Genomic DNA, 12,985 nt, shown 5'->3' on the forward strand with positions numbered 1-12,985 from the left:
GTAACATTGGTCATACATGGATATAGAGATGTCTCACAAAGCATTTCAGTATTATGCCCAATACAGAATTAATCTCATGCCTGGTGTGGTGTGAGGAAGCTCTTGCTGCCATGGCATACCAAAACCTTGCTGATCACACTCATTGTCAGGCTGTGAAAGTAAAAAATTAAACAATAAATCATAATGCAGGCATTGTAAATTGGAACAGGGAAGTAACATTGGGCATACATGAATATAGAGATGTCTCAGTAGGCATTTCAGTACTGTGCCTAACACAGAATTAATCTCATACCTGGTGTGGTGTGAGGAAGCGCTTGCTGCTACTGCATACGAAAACCTTGCAGATCACACTCAGTCTCAGGCCCTGTAAGTAAACAATTAAACAATAAATCATAATGCAGGCGTTGTATATTGAAACAGGGAAGTAACATTGGGCATACATGAATATAGAGATGTCTCAGATGGGATTTCAGTATTGTGCCTAAGACATAATTACTGTCATGCCTGGTGTGGTGTGAGGAAGCTCTTGCTGCCATGGCATACCAAAACCTTGCTGATCACACTCAGTGTCAGGCTCTGTAAGTAAACAATTAAACAATAAATGATAATGCAGGCATTGTATATTGAAACAGGGAAGTAACATTGGGCATACACGAGTATAGAGATGTCTCACAACGCATTTCAGTATTGTGCCTAACACAGAATTAATCTCATACCTGGTGTGGTGTGAGGAAGCTGTTGCAGCCATGGAATACAAAACCTTGCTGATCACACTCAGTGTCAGGCTCTGTAAGTAAACAATTAAACAATAAATGATAATGCAGGCATTGTATATTTAATTAGGGAAGTAACATTGGGCATACATGAATATAGAGATGTCTCAGATGGCATTTCAGTATTGTGCCTAACACCGAATTAATCTCATACCTGGTGTGGTGTGAGGAAGCTCTTGCTGCTATGGCATACCAAAACCTTGCTGATCACACTCAGTGTCAAGTTCTGTCAGTAAACCATTTAACAATAAATCGTAATGCAGGCATTATATATAGGAACAGTGAAGTAACATTGGGCATACATGAATATAGAGATATCTCACAAGGCATTTCAGTATTGTGCCTAACACATAATTAATCTCATATCTGCTGTGGTGTGAGGAAGCTCTTGCTGCCATGGCATACCATAACCTTGCTGATCACTCTCAGTGTCAGGCTCTTAAAGTAAACAATTAAACATTAAACCATAATGCAGGCATTATATTTCGGAACAGGGAAGTAACATTGGTCATACATTGATATAGAGATGTCTCACAAAGCATTTCAGTATTATGCCTAATACAGAATTAATCTCATACCTGGTGTGGTGTGAGAAAGCTCTTGCTGCCATGGCATACCAAAACCTTGCTGATCACACTCAGTGTCAGGCTGTGTAAGTAAAAAATTAAACAATAAATCATAATGCAGGCATTGTGTATTGGAACAGGGAAGTAACATTGGGCATGCATTAATATAGAGATGTCTCAGTATGCATTTCGGTACTGTGCCTAACACAGACTTAATCTCATACCTGGTGTGGTGTGAGGAAGCTCTTGCTGCTACGGCATACGAAAACCTTGCTGATCACACTCAGTGTCAGGCCCTGTAAGTAAACAATTAAACAATAAATCATAATGCAGGCATTGTATATTGAAACAGGGAAGTAACATTGGGCATATATGAATATAGAGATGTCTCAGATGGCATTTCAGTATTGTGCCTAAGACAGAATTAATCTCATACCTGGTGTGGTGTGAGGAAGCTCTTGCTGCCATGACATACCAAAACCTTGCTGATCACACTCAGTGTCAGGCTCTGTAAGTAAACAATTAAACAATAAATCATAATGCAGGCATTGTATATTGGAACAGGGAAGTAACATTGGGCATACATGAATATAGAGATGTCTCAGATGGCATTTCAGTATTGTGCCTAACACAGAATTAATCTCATTCCTGGTGTGGTGTGAGGAAGCTCTTGCTGCCATGGCATGCCAAAACCTTGCTGATCACACTCAGTGTCAGGGTCTGTAAGTAAACAATTAATCAATAAATCATAATGCAGGCATTGTGTATTGGAACAGGGAAGTAACATTGGGCATACATGAATATAGAGATGTCTCACTACGCATTTCAGCAGTATTGTGCCTAACACAGAATTAATCTCATACCTGGTGTGGTGTGAGGAAGCTGTTGCTGCCGTGGCATACCATAACCTTGCCCATCACACTCAGTGTCAGGCTCTGTAAGTAAACAATTAATCAATAAATCATAATGCAGGCATTGTATCTTGGAACAGGGAAGTAACATTGGAAGGTTCTTAATTCTCCTACACCATATCTTTACCGCAACATGCCTTTCATTCTTCTTCAGATACTGCTCACTGCAGTACAGGAGACCAAGTACACAAAGTGCCTGCCCATCTTGAGAACTGAGTAGATAATTCGAACAGACAGTTAACAATGTGGCTAAAATTGTCTTTTGCTTATGCCTGATTCTGTTAGTGGCTACAGGATGCCAAGAGTCTTATTCAGACTGTGTCAGTGCACACTCCCAAAATGCAGTCCTAGGACACAGTGCTCATGACTTTACCAGCTGAAGCAGTATCTTTGAATTTTTTCTTCTTTTTGTTGTGGGAATGGCACCATTCCATCTATTGTCATTTTGTTTCAGGCTCAAAATGGTGAACCCAGGTTTCATAAATTGTCACAAGGTCTCCCAGTCAGGTTTAAAATGTTGCAACAAATCACGACAAATGTTTTTTTTCTGTGTGATTTGTGGGCCATCGTTTAACACTGCAGGAACCACCTTGCAGACATGTTTTAATATCGAAGAGTGCAGATAATTGCATCCACTCTCTCTATTCTGAGTGACAGATGTCAAATTGTAATGTGTCTCTCCTTGTGAACGACAACATCAGCTCACTGCAACATGACAGGTGTGACAGCTGAGGGTGGTCTCCCCAGCCGCTGCAAATCACTGAGCTCCACCGAACCGCCTTCTGATGGCCTCACCCTCCATACCCAGAGACTACTAACTGTAGTGTTGACAGCAGATGCTCCATAGACTTTGCATAAGCATTTGTGAATATTCTCTACAGTTTTTCTCTGCAGTGAGGAATTCAATGACGCTACATTGCTTGTAACGTAAATCACCTACAGATGCCATTTTGAAACTGTCCTGTAGCTACACTACCTGTCAGAAGTGACAGAAATTTGGCATGCCCCCTCAGGAGACTTCAAATAATACGTATGTAGCGTTTTGAATTCATAGGATTGTTTTTGGCTGAGAAAAAAAATGAGGCACATTACTTTCTGGGGAACCTTCAAAGTTAATTATTTATTCATTCACAACAAAATAATAAGGAAATTTGCAGTTTTGTTGCTGCAGAGGTGTAGGTTCCAAAAGTGAGAACTCATCTCGGAACACTGCTTTGCTGAAGGAATTTTCTTTAAAAACTCTGCCATCATTTCTGTGGCCCTACTCTCCGTATAATTCCCTCTGTTGCTACAAGCAGGAACCTGGTGTCGTACCAGAAGGCTCTCCACACTGCAACACCTGGTGTAGCACTGCTTTGCTGCTCCAAAGCATCTGCAAGAATGGGACCAATTGACTTATCTAATTTGCATAAATAAGTAAGTAATATGAATTATTAAGAATTACGTTTGTTTTCGTCTAAAATAGGATTGATTAGGTGAATACTGAGTGAAAAGGCTCCTAGTGAACAAATAGGTTTCACTGGGTGATTTTTATTTAAAGAATCCCAAAATACCAAAGTTGGCCACTATTTTTCGTACTTCGTATTAATTATTTAAGATAAATTTAGTGTTTTTACATGATGACATTTGCTGTATCAGTGATCAAGTGATATTAACTTTTGTGTGGGTCAGTTTTTCAGTATAATTTAATGGGTCGACTGTTTATGGAGCCATGTTATGCAATCATTGTTAACATACACAATAACTTTTCTATAATCATAAATACTCGTTAAACTGGTTGAATTTGTAGGGTATCGCATACTTCGATGAAGTAAAGACTTTAATAGGTTCCGTTACACGATGCACCACTGCCGGTTTACTGTATACCTTGGACCGTCACATTGACGATGAAACACAGATATTGCATCGGGATTGAATACAAAAATCACATTGGCGACTTAAGTGCAAGGGGATTTCACGCTTCTAAGAGTGTGCGATTTGAGCCTTTCCTGGGAGACTAGCACTAGATTCCGATGTACCACTCCAGGTTTACTGTATCCCTTGGACCTTCACATCGACGATGAAACACAGAAAGTGCATCGGGATTCAATACAAAAGGCACAATGCTGACTTAAGTACAAGGTAAGTGACTCTTCTAAGAGTCTGCATTTTGAGCCCTTCCTGGGAGACCAGTATTAGATTCTGATGCTTCATAGAAGATTTACTGTATCCCTTGGACCTTCACATTGACGATGAAACACAGAAATTGCATCGGGATTGAATACAAAAGGCACAATGCCGCCGTAAGTCAAGGTTAGTGACTCTTCAAAGAGTGTGCGCTTTGAACCTTTCCTTGGAGAACAGTAATAGATACCGATGCACCTCTGGAGGTTCGCTGTATCCCTTGGACCTTCACATTGATGATGAAACACAGAAATTACATTGGGATTGAATTCAAAAGGCACAATGCCGTCGTAAGTACAAGGAGAGAGACTCTTCTAAGAGTGTGCGCTTTGAGCCTTTCCTGCGAGACCAGTATTAGATTTCGATGCACCACTGCAGGTTTACTGTATCCCTTGGACCATCACATTGACGATGAATTACAGAAATTACATCGGGATTGAATACATAAGGCACAACACCGACTTAAGTACTAGGGGAATGACTCTTCTAAAAGTCTGCGCTTTGAGCCGTTCCCAGGAGACTGTTACTAGATTCCGATGTACGACTCCCGGATTACTGTATCCCTTGGATCTTCACATCGATGATGGAACACAGAAATATCATCAGGATTGAATACAAAAGGCACATTGTCGACTTAAGAACAAGGGGAGTGACTCATCTAAGAGTGTGCACTTTGAGCGTTCCTGGGAGACCACTATTAGACTCCGATGCAGCACTGCAAGTTTACTGTATACCTTGGACCTTCACACTGACAAAGCAACATTACAGTATTCAATCCGGATGTAATTTTTGTGTTTCATTAATTTGCTATGAAAGCGGTACTGATAGACAATAAAAGTGGGTTAAAGCTGTGAGCTGTCTGGGGAAGTTAACCTTGCATTACTGAGCAACTGTTTCACCAGGTATCCAGTCTAGCTTACCCAATTCCCAACCAGACTAACATTAATTCAATTTTCACCCAAAGAAGTTATGTTCGTAGCGCAATCCTGTCCGTCATGTAATTACCACACACTGGTATACTAAATTCATACTAACTCTCTGTGAAATCTTCCCAAAAAGAATAGCTGAGGGCTACTTTGATGCTTTCTTCACATGCTTCATGTGGTCAACTTGGTTTACACAAAGAGTGTAACTCCACAATAATTTTGATAATTAAAATAAATTACATCAAAACGCAATTTACTAAAAATAACCTCGAACTGGTTACTGTCGTCTTACTATTAACCTGATGGGTCAAACAGTTGTATAAGCACGTGGTACTGGTCTCATAAAGTACATCCCACGTGGGTTGAACATAAAGAAAAGTTGCTATATTAAAAAAATATAGTCAAGACGAGACGTTATAATCACACGAGCATTCGCATTTTAGAGTTACTGATCAACACATGTTTCCACTTTACTCACAAAGTAGTGACAAAGCAACTACCGGAATATATTCTGAACTGTACACTCAAATCACACTGCGTTGCAATTTAAGATGACATTAGATATTTTAGAGCTAAACCTGAAATAAAGGTGATTAAATTTTCAGTTAGGCTGAACTTAAGAAATCCATTGTCCTACGGACTTAGCCGACACGCGCTTAGCCAGAGATCTTACCACTTCAAACGCTCGCCGCGGACTGACTGCCCTGGTCCCTTCCTGAGGGGTGGCTCACAAATACAAACGGAAGTGACCAGAGAGGCAGCTTCCTATACCAACATGACAGGGGACGGACAGGACCATACTAAGAATAGAAACCTCTCTGCTTTTAGAAAGCGTAGCTACCAGTTCCGACGTTGGTCCTACTGTTCTCTAGCAGACAGGCTTGTCTGCTACCCTCAAGCATGCAACTAGAAATACATTTGCTCATTCATCCTCTCACACAGAAGGGAAGGGGGATGACAGTATCTTATCATATACAGCATACAAAAGAAAACGGATGTAGGTTCCGTATGAGACTGTGTGACATGAATTACATATAAACTGTGTTTTAAAGTGTAGCAGTGTGACAGATCGTTCTTGTTTATGTGGAAAAGTAACACATTCCACTACTCAGTCTCCTCCCAGATAGTCAGAAACGCCACAGTAAATTTAGAAGAGGAATTTATGCCGTAAATGACAACAGATTTAAGAAATTAACATGAAAGGAATCCAACAGAGACCTTTCAATACAAAAGGCACAATGCCGACTTAAGTACAAGGGGAGTGGCTAATCTAAGAGTCTGCACTTTGAGCCTTTCCTTGGAGAACAGTAATAGATTCCGATGCACCACTGCAATTTCACTGTATCCCTTTGACCTTCACATTGACACTGAAACACAGAAATTGTATTGGGATTAGATACAAAAGGCACATTGCCGACTTAAGTACAGGGGGAGTGACTCTTCCAAGAGTGTGCTTTTTGTTCCTTTCCTGGGAGACTAGAACTAGCTTCCGATGTACCACTGCAGGTTCACTGTATCCCTTGGAACTTCACATAGATGATGAACCCCGGAAATTGCATCGGGATTGAATTCAAAAGGCTCAATGATGACATAAGTACAAGGGGATGGTTCAAATGGCTCTGAGCACTATGGGACTCAACTGCTGAGGTCATTAGTCCCCTAGAACTTATAACTAGTTAAACCTAAATAACCTAAGGACATCACAAACATCCATGCCTGAGGCAGGATTCGAACCTGCGACCGTAGCGGTCTTGCGGTTCCAGACTGCAGCGCCTTTAACCGCACGGCCAATTCGGCCGGCAGTACAAGGGGAGTGACTCATCTAAGAGTCTGCGCATAGAGAATTTCCTGTGGAGGCCATTATTAGATTTCGATGCACCACTGCAGGTTTACTGTATCTTACGGACTTTCACATTGACGATCATACACAGATATTGCATCGGGGATGAATACAAAAGGCACTATGCCGGCTTAAGTACAAGGTAAGTGTCTCTTCTAAGAGGCTGTGCTATGACCCTTTCCTTGGAGACCAGTATTAGATTCCGATGCACCACTGCTGGTTTACTGCATCCCTTGGACTTTCAAATTGACGATCATACACAGATATTGCATTGGGATTGAATACAAAAGGCGCAATAGCGACTTAAGCACAAGGAGAGTGACTCTTCTTCAGGTCTGCGCTTTGAGCCTATCCTGGTAGACCAGTATTAGATTCTGATGCACCATTGCAGGTTTACTGTACCCTTGGAGCTTCACATTGATTTTGAAACACAGAAATTCCATCGAGGTTGAATACAAAAGGCACAATGCTGACTAAAGTAGAAGGGGAGTGACTCCTCTAAGAGTCTGCGATTTGAGCCATTCCTGGGAGACCAGTGTTAGATTGCGATGCACCACTGCAGGTTTACTGTATCCCTTGAACTATCACATCGACGATGAAACACAGATATTGCATCGCGATTAAACACAAAAGGCACAATGCCGACCAAAGTAGGAGGGGAGTGACTCTTCTAAGCGTCTATGCTTTGAGCCTATCCTCGGAGAGCAGTATTAGATTCCGATGCACCACTGCAAATTTTCTGTATCCCTTGGACCTTCACATTGACAATGAAACACAGAATTTGCATTGGGATATGATACAAAAGGCACAATGCCGGCATAAGTACAAGAGGAACGGCTCTTCTAAATATCTGCACTTTGAAAGTTTAGTGCGAGACCAGTTTTAGATTACTATGCACCACTGCAGGTCTACTGTATCCCTTGGACCTTCACATTGACGATGAAACACAGAAATTACATTGGGATTGAATACAAAAGGCACAATGCCGTCGTAGATACAAGGGGAGTGACAATTCTAAGAGTCTGCGCTTTGAGCCTTTCCTGGGAGACCAGTGTTAAATTCTGATGCACCACTGCAGGTTTACTGTATCCCTAGGACCTTCACATTGACGATGAAACACAGAAATTGATCGGGATTGAATAGCAAAAGGCACAATGCCGACTTAATAACAAATGGTGTGACTCTTCTCAAAGTCTGCACTATGAGCCTTTCGTCAGAGACCAGAATTAGATTCCGATGCACCACTGTAGGTTCAATATATCCCTTGGAGCTTCACATTGATGATGAAACACAGAAATTGCATCGGGATTGAATACAAAAAGCACAATGCAGACCTAAGTACAAGTTGATCTTCTCTTCTAATGGTGTGCGCTATGAGCCTTTCCTCGGAGAACAGTATTAGATTCCGATGCAGCACTGCAGGTTTACTGTATCCCTTGGACCTTCACATTTACGATGAAACACACAAAATTTGTATCGGGATTGAATACAAAAGGCAAAATGCCGACTTATGTACAAGGGGAGTGACTCTTGTAAGAGTGTGCGCTTTGAGCCTTTCCTGGGAGACCAGTATTAGATTCCGATGTACCACTGCAGGTTTTCTGTACCCTCGGACCTTCACATTGACGATGAAACACAGACATTGCATCGGGATGCAACACAAAAGGCGCAATGCCGACTTCAGCACAAATGGTATCACTCTTCTAAGAGTCTACGCTTTGAGCCTTTCCTGGCTGACCAGTATCACATTCTGATGCACCACTGCAGGTTTACTGTATCACTTGGACCTTCACATTGGCGATCATACAAAGACATTGCATCGTGAATGAATACAAAAGGTACAATGCCAACTTAAGTAGAAGGGGAGTGACTCATCTAAGGGTCTGCGATTTGAGCATTTCCTGGGAGAGCAGAAATTGATTCCGATGTACCACTGCTAGTTTACTGTATCCCTTGGACCTTCACACTGACGATCATTCACAGACATTGCATCGTGAATGAATACAAAAGGCACAATGTCGTCATAAATACAAGGGGAGTGACTTTTCTAAGAGTGTGGGCTTTGAGCTTTTCTTGGGACACCAGTATCAGATTCCAATGCAACACTGCAGGTTTACTGTAGCCCTTGGACCTTCACATTGATGATGAAACACAGAAAATGCATCAGGACTCATTACAAAAGGCACAATGCCGACTTAAGTACAAGGCTAGTGACTCTTATAAGAGACTGCAATTTGAGCCTTTCCTGGCTGACCAGTATCACATTCCAATGCAACACTGCAGTTTTACTGTATCCCTTGGACCTTCACATTGAAGATGATACACAGAAATTGCATCGGGATTGAATACAAAGGGCACAATGCCGACTGCTGTACACGGGGAGGGACGCTTCAAACAGTCTGTGTTTTGAGCCTTTCCTGAGAGAACAATATTAAATTCCGTTTCACTACTGCAGGTTTACTGTATACCTTGGACCTTCACATTGACGATGAAACACAGAAATTGCATTGGAATTGAATAGAAAAGCCAAAATTCAGACTTTGATACACTGGGAGTGAAGCTTTAAACAAACTGTGTTTTCAGTGTTTCCTGGGATAACGGTATTAGATTCCGATGCACCACAGCAGGTTTACTGTACCCCTTCCACCTTCCCACTGATGATGAAACACAGAAATTGCATTGGGATTGAACACAAAAGGCACAATGTAGACTTCTGTACTCGGGGAGTGACGCTTCCAGCAGTCTGTGCTTTGAGCTTTTCCTGTGAGATCAGTATTAGTTTCCGATGCAGCACTGCAAGTTAACTGTATCCCTTGGACCATCTCATTGACGATGAAGCACAGAAACTGCATCGGGATTGAATACAAAAGGCAAAATTCTGCCTTCTGTAAACAGGGAGTGACGCTTCAAACAGTCTGTGCTTTGATCCTTTCCTGGTAGAACAGTATTAGATTCTGATGCACCACTGCAATTTTATTGTATCCCTTGGACCTACAGATGGACGATGAAACACAGAAATTGAATCGAGATTGAATACAAACGGCACAATGCTGACTTCTGTACACTGGGAGTAACGCTTCAAACAGTCTGTGCTTTGAGCCGTTCCTGGTAGAACAGTATTACATTCTAGTGCCCCACTGCAGGTTTCGTGTATCAATTGGACCTTCACATTGACGGTGAAACATAGAAATTGCAGCGGGATTGAATACAATGGACATAATGATGACTTCTGTACATGGAGAGCAAGGCTTCAAACAGTCTGTAGTTTGAGCGTTTCCTGGGAGAATAGTATCAGATACCGATGCACCACTGGAGGTTTACTGTATCCCTCAGACATTCACATAGACGATGAAACAAAGAAATTGTGAATTTTGTATTCAATTCCATGCAATGCCTTTTCTGTACACGGGGAGTAGCGCTTCAAACAGTCTGTGATTTGAGCCTTTCCTGGTAGGACAGTATTAGGTTGCGATGCACCACTGCAGGTTTATTGTATCCCTTGGACCTACACGTTGACGATGAAACAGACATTGCATCGGGATTGAATACAAAAGACACAATGCCGATCTCTATACACGGGGAGTGACGATTCAAACAGTCCGTGCATTGAGCATTCCCTGGGAGAACACTAATAGATTCCGATGCACCTCTGCAGGTTTACTGTATCCCTTGGTCCTATAGATGGACGATGAAACACAGAAATTGCATCGGGACTGAATACAAAACTCACAATAACGTCTTCTGTATCCGAGGACTGACGCTTAAAACAGTCTGTGCTTTCAGCATTTCCTGGGAGATCAGTATTAGTTTCTGATGCACCATTGCAGGTTTACTGTATCCCTTGGACCATCACATTGACGATGACACACAGAAATTGCATCGGGATTGCATACAAAAAGCAAAATGCCGAGTTCTGTACATGGGGAGTGACGCTTCAAACAGTCTGTGCTCTTAGCCTTTCCTGGGAGAACAGTATTAGATTCCGCTGCACCACTGCAGGGTTACTGTATCCCTTGGACCCTCACAATACGATGAAACACGGAAGTTGCATCGGAAGTGAATATAAAAGGCACAATGCCGACTTCTGTGCACGGGGAATGACACTTCAAACGGCCTGTGCTTTGAGCCTTTCCTGGGAGAACAGTATTAAATTCCGATGCACCAATGCAGGTTTACCTTATCGCTTGGACCTTCACATTGACGATGACAACAGGGATATAAGAGCAAGGTGCTAACTGTATTTTGTCCAATGTATCTTTAGGTAGAGGACGATGCAGCAATAAGTTGGCACAAATGCAAGTGGCCTCATCAAAGAAATAAATTATTCTGGGGAATTAGAACTGAAAGTACTTAGCCAGATGGTGCAGTGGTTAAGACAATGTATTTTTATTTTGGATGTGTGGGGTTGAAATTACCTTTAAGCCATGTAGATTTAGCTTTTCTGCAGTTTTCCTGAATCATCCAAGGTAAATGACAAGATGGTTCATTTGCTAAGGTTACTGCCAATTTCCTCCTTCATGCTTCTACAATACCAGCTTGTGCTGTGTCTCTTATGACACAGTTGCTGATGGAGCATAAGCTCTTTAAAACATGATGGCATGAAAATCATACTACCTTTCGACAATTTTTTCAGGAAGCAATTTGGTGGTATACGTTGATGGGCAACTGTCTCCTGCCATGGGGTAATGACATGTTATGTTTGCAGATTTGAGGAGTTAGTCTTCCAGCTGTTGGAGATAATTTGCCTGTTATCTGGTGGTGTGTTTGAATGGTAATACGTTATATAGTGAGTTTGTCCACTATACAAGGTGGTCCATTGATAGTGACCAGGCCAAATATCTCACAAAAAAAAGCATCAAACGAAAAAACTACAAAGAACAAAACTCGTCTAACTTGAAGGGGGAAACCAGATGTTGCTATGGTTGGCGAAAAAAGTGGTCCAACTAAAACATATTTCATTACGTACTACATGAATGTCATAAAAAATGAGGGTTCGTATTTAAAAAAAACGCAGTTGATATCCGTTTGACCTATGGCAGTGCCATCTAACGGGCCAACCATAGCGCCATCTGGTTTCCCCCTTCAAGCTAAACAAGTTTTGTTCTTTGTAGTTTTTTCATTTGATGCTTATTTTGTGAGATATTTGGCCCAGTCACAATCAATGGACCACCCTGTATAGTGCTTCTGAAAAGTATTACTCAGTTATGTGTTATTTTGTTTCGTATTCATCATGTTATTTATGATTCTGATTCATGTTATTTCAGCTGGTATGTTTTCTTTACTACCATGCAGGTAGAAGTGTTTGCATAAATTTTTTTCATAACCCAAAAACCACCAGTTTTATATTTTTGAACTGGTACTGTATTTTTTGTTCTTATTTAATCTTCATTGATTCACAGTATCACTTTTCTATATCACTTTTCTCGCTTGGAGGTTACTGTTTTGAGATATGTAAAACTCAAAGGACAATTGAACTGAAAAATGTGTGATCAAGACTCCATTTGATCTTATCGGGAACTTTTGTCAATTTTGAAATTCTGGCTCTCTCTTGAGACTACCCTGTAGGTTCCAGAATATGGCAAAACATGCAGTGGGCTGACCAGATCATGGGACATTGAGTTGTTGCACAAACTATCTACGTATCTCCAGAAAAACTGGCATGATTAATTCTAGACAATTTCCTCATAAAGAAATGCTTTGTTAGTAACTGATAACATTTACTAACATTTCCATGAGACACAATGGTAAAAAGAAATACTAATGTAACTGTGCCAGCTTGAGCAATGATTACTTTTATATTCAGCAA

This window comes from Schistocerca americana, chromosome X (genome assembly GCF_021461395.2).
Source record: "Schistocerca americana isolate TAMUIC-IGC-003095 chromosome X, iqSchAmer2.1, whole genome shotgun sequence".
NCBI lineage: Eukaryota > Metazoa > Arthropoda > Insecta > Orthoptera > Acrididae > Schistocerca > Schistocerca americana.